We start from the raw sequence: 5,575 nt of genomic DNA, 5'->3' as shown, positions 1-5,575 counted from the left end.
TTACAGTTGTTGATTACGAGTTTTATGCTAAAACGTATTTGTTTGCATTGGCCAGTTTGACAGAGTTTCAACATTTTTGTTGAAACTTTTCACGATAAAGTTACTTTGATCATATTCAGAGAAAATCCAAAGTCATAATTAAGTGAAACACTTATATAGTCGTTTTTATATTGTAGATGCTTGACCTAAATGGACTTGTGTCTTGTAGATGCTTGACCTAAATGGACTTGTGTCGTACAATTTTTAATGTCTAAGCCTGATACTGATCAACTCTTGTCCATCTCAGTTTATTGATTAAGGGTCTGTTTGCGATAGATTTTGCTTTTTCGTGGAAGAGCTTTCTCGAGAAGTCAGATCAATCATCTTTCTGTAAAAGTTATCCTAATTCGACAAACCACTTTCTAAAATTTATCAAAATAGTCTCAAAGCAATTTCTTAGTTCTAAACGCATTTTTTGACTTTTCAAGAACTATGACAAAATTTCTCTCTTTCTTCTTCTCAACTACATATTTTTCATTAAAATAATATTACACGTAAATCGAAAGCTTTTCTTTATTTTACAATCACACATTCTTCAAAAAATTACTATTCCAAAATTAATCATGCTAATTGTACAAATTAGGTTGACAAACTTGATTTACAAATTATGTATTGACAACATTTAGGCCAATTATTTCAAAAACAATTTTTGAAAATCAATAGAAACTAATGACTTATATCTTGTCAACACTTATTTGTAAACAAAATTTGTACAATTAGATTAATTCATTACAAAATACGTTTTTAATTAAAATTGAGGCTCAAACATGCTAATATTGTGTTATTCAATTGAAGACCTAATATTGTAATCTTTAATTTTAGTAACAATTATAAAAGCTTAAAATAAAACAGTGGTCATATGCCGCTACGGTTTTTATTTGTTATAACTGAAGTATTCAAAGTCAAGAATTTCAAAAAAAAAAATAAAAAAATATTGATTTCTTTGTGAAATATCATAAACAAATTGATTCAATGGCTCTTAATTCTAAGAAAGACTTATCTTTTGATAGAGAAAGATTTATAAACATTGAAAATGACTTATAGTCTCAAAAAATTATTCCAATAAAGGAAAAATGATTTCATTTTCTTCATTGACTTTTCGCAATTATTCTCTGTCTTTTACTGCAAGAATATCTTGCCTTCATGTGCAAGCCTCCTAAATAAGCCCTCATCTGCCCCATTTTGTAGATTTGAAAATGATGGAATAGTATTTTTTGAAAAATAAGACATTAAAAAAGAAGGAAATTTTTTTTATTTACGTGTAATATTATTTTATAAAAGATTGTATGATTAAAAATATGAGAAAGAAAAATGTAATGTAATGTAATAGAAATTAATGGGGGACCAAACGGGGGCTAATTATAATCAAAAGTTAGTACATACAAACACAAAAAATTACATAAAGCTTGCACCTTTTTTGCATTTTTGTTAGCGATCGTTTTTGTTTGTCCTATTTAGACAACAACAAAAAGAAGAAGAAAAAAAAACTAAAAAATATATATTACTTTCCTTTTTTGACTTTTTTCCTATTTCTCTTTACTAATCGCAATCACGTGCGTTGCACGAATTTTGTATTTATCGTATTTTAATTAGTGTATGAATTTTAGTTTTTTTGGAAAGTTTTTGAAACAATATCTAAAAATATTTCCATGATATAAGAAAATAATTGCAAATTATTTTTACAATTACATAGCAGTATCTAGAAAAAATATGTTTGTATATTTCATGCTTGAATAAGAAATATACAAACTATTTTGCTTGTATTCTTTAATAGTGTTGATATGATTGAATTGAATGTGAAGACTATATTTCTAAATTTTGTGTAATTCAATATTGTAAAATTAAAAAAAATTCTCCGCACAGTGCGGAGAGAGTTGAACCAAGTGTGAAGTAAAAATAAAAAAAGATGCGGAACGGAGAGAGTTGAACCATGTGCGAAGTAAAAAAAAAACCTCTTCACAAAGTACGGAGAGCAAAAAAAACTTTCCGCACAGTGCGGAAAGTTGGTTCGCATAATGGCAAAACTCTCCACACAGTGCGTAGAGAGTTGAACCATGTGCGAAGTAAAAAAAAAGTGTGGAGAGAAAAAAATCTCTCCGCACAATGCAGAGAGAGTTGAACCATGTGCGGAGAATTGGCAAATTCTTCGCACAGTGTGAAGTAAAAAAAAAAAACTCTTCACATAGTGCGGAATGATGATAAAACCAACTCTCCGCACTGTACGGAGAATTGTTTTTAACTACAAGTCAAATTTCAAGATTGTAAATTTTTCGTATATACAACGAAACAGAGTAAAAAACATGGCTCAAAATCAATTATGTCTTCTTTAAATTCCAATCACAGCTCAATTTCTGAGGATACAAATCATATTTATGGTATTGAAAATGAGCTTTCTCGTGATCATACAATGAAATAATATGTGAGTTATGAAAAGAAGGGGATATTAATAGTACCATGACATTGCTTTCATAAATGGAGGCTCTAGGGTACCACCCAAATTCAATATTTTATACTTGCTTGATAACAACTCTTGGACATTAGAAGCGAATACAATTTTCAATAAAATTATACTTTCGGCTTGTAGGCCAGGAATTAAAGTGTTCAATGCATTGCTCAAAAGTTTTTTGAGAAAATGGCTCTTGGAACTTGCAGATAAAATCCAGAGAGTTTTTATTTTTCTCTTCACACTGTGCGGAAAGATAGTTTGACATCTCTTTGCACTTTGTGGAGTTTTTTTTTTGCTCATGTGCGAAGATTTTTTTATTTTATTATTATTTTTTTTGTGTCATGGAGTTTATATATACTAAAATTATTATTATTTTTTTAATGTTGTTGGCATAATGCGTGTGTGGAAGAATATTTATCAATCATCATAAATAAAATTTTTCACAAAATGCATAATAAATCTTCTCATTACACTAATAAAATTACAACAATAATTTTTTTTTTTACAAATAACATAAAAAAATTATTTTTATCTTAAAAAAATAAATTTAAAAATTAGCAATTTCATAACCATTTTTTAATTCTCGAAAGTACAATTATAAAAAAGGAAACAGTATTGAATTACAACATTTAATACTTAAGAAATTCAATATTAAATAAATTTTATACATTTACAACAAATTATAAATCCATATATGCAGCTTATCATATTTGCAGGCAGCTTACCGTATATGCTGTCTATCGTATTTGCAGCTTACCCTATTTGTAGCCTACTGTATTTGCAAACAACTTGCCGTATTTGCACCTTACCATATATGCTATCTACCGTATTTACAACTTACCGTACTGTATTTGCAAACAACTTACCGTATTTGCACCTTATCGTATTTGCAGGTTAACGTATATGTTATCTACCGTATTTACAACTTACCATTTATGTTGCCTACCGTATTTGCAGCTTATTGTATTTTTATATACCGATTTTTGCACTTACAAATATCGAGAATGCAAAACACCGTATATTCTCTTACCAAACCGAATTTCAAAAAAAAATTCAGATTTTTATTTTTTCAACATAAGTATAAAATAAATATTAAATATATATGAAGTACAAAATATAAATGCATATGAATATGATACTCAATTTTCAATTTTTCAATATTGAATTAATAAAATTTAGAATTATAATCTTCACATTCAACTCAATCATATCAATACTATCAAAGAATACAAGCAAAATAATTTGTATAATCTCATATATTTCTTATTCAAGTATGAACTATATAAGTATATTTTTTTTAGATGACACAATACTGTTATGCAATTGTAAAAATAATTTGTAATTATTTTCTTATATCATGGAAATATTTCTACATATTGCTTAAAAAACTTTCCAAAAAACTAAAATTCATACACTAATAAAAATACGATAAATGTAAACGCACGTGACAGTCACTGTGCGGAGAGTTTTTTTCTTTTTTACTCCACACTGTACAGAGAGTCCGCACTTTGCAAGAATAGTGTCCGCACAGAATGACATCTCTCCGCACTGTGTGGAGAGTTTTGCCATAGTATTTGTCATCTCTCCGCATTGTGCGGAGAGTTTTTCTTCCTTTTTTACTCCGCACATGGTTTGCCATCTCTCCGCACTGTGCGGAGAGTTTTTTTTTTTAAAGTTCATGTGCGAAGAGTTTTTTTTTTATTTGCTTATGGCAATTTATATTTACTAAATTTATTATTTTTTTAATGTTAGTGACATGATGTGTGGAAGAACATTTGTTTGACATAAACAAAATGGACAATAAAAAATGACATCATGCATAATAAAATGAGATTAATTTACTATTATGTCACTAGTAGACCTTCCTTCCCATTTTTATTAGAAGTTAGATATATAATTTAATGTGTGTGAGTTGATTCCCTGTGTAGGCTCCAGTTTAGCCCTTGTTTGACACTCATTACAATGAGAAATTTAGGTCAAATGTATTATGAAATAGTATTTTTTGGTAGAATGTATGGTTAAAAAAGAAGAATTTTTTTTATTCACGTATAATATTATTTTATTAAAAAATATGTGGTTGAAAAGAAGAGAGAAAAATGTATTAAAATTTTAATGGTGACACAAGGGCTTAATGTGATTTTGGGAGAAAATATATTTTAGAATAGTGATTTTTTAGAGTAAAAGATAAGACCGTTTTAGATTTACTTGTAATATTATTTTATGAGAAAATGTATTGTTTAAAATGAGTTTTGAATAAAAAAAATATATTTTTTGAAATTAATGGAGCCGAGACACGAGTAGAGCAAAAAAATAAATGGTGAGGAAAAATGTACATATTTTTGAGATGGAGAGGGAGAGAATATGTGGTGTACTATTAATTTATTCTAGTAATACATTTTGTAGAAGGATTGTGATGTCTCTATTAAAATAATGTTTTGAGTAATGTGTGTAATTTGGTGCATTAAAATAAAATTAGTGGCGACATACGGACGAGGGTGTGGGTTAAATATTTCTATTATCAGTGAACTTTTTAAATATTAATGGAAAAACAGCTTTATATGGTTGATTTTGACATAATTTTGAGTAAAATTCGTTCATTCATTTTGAATTATCAAAGTAGATTCGTATTCACGTTCGTACGAATATCGAATTTTATATTTAATTGTCAAAATTGATGTGGGTGATGAGAAATTTGATTTGGGATTTTAATAAGCTTTTAATCTAACCCAAACGTGGACAATCTCTTTTAGTATTCATCCGTCACTCGTTTTTTTAAAAGTTAATGGACTAAATGACATTTTAAAAGAGATACACAACCAAGAAGGAGCTTCAACCAAGTTGCTAATCATCCTTTAATTCAGCTCTCATTATTCCATTGCTATTATATGTGAAAATTGCATCGATGTTCCATTGCTAAGACCATTTTTACAAGTTGGTATTCAACCTTTCATGTCTCTTACCATTTAAATTTCAATTGTTTTCCTTTGAAGAGCTAATAGTTCCATCGGATGGTTTCCAAGATCAGAGCAGACTCAAGCAGTAGGTGACTAGGTGAAAGCCTAGAGCCCTGATTTTAAAAATTTTCATATT

The sequence above is a fragment of the Olea europaea genome, unplaced genomic scaffold (assembly GCF_002742605.1).
Source record: "Olea europaea var. sylvestris unplaced genomic scaffold, O_europaea_v1 scaffold376, whole genome shotgun sequence".
Taxonomy (NCBI): Eukaryota; Viridiplantae; Streptophyta; class Magnoliopsida; order Lamiales; family Oleaceae; genus Olea; species Olea europaea.
This window is presented reverse-complemented; position numbering follows the sequence as displayed.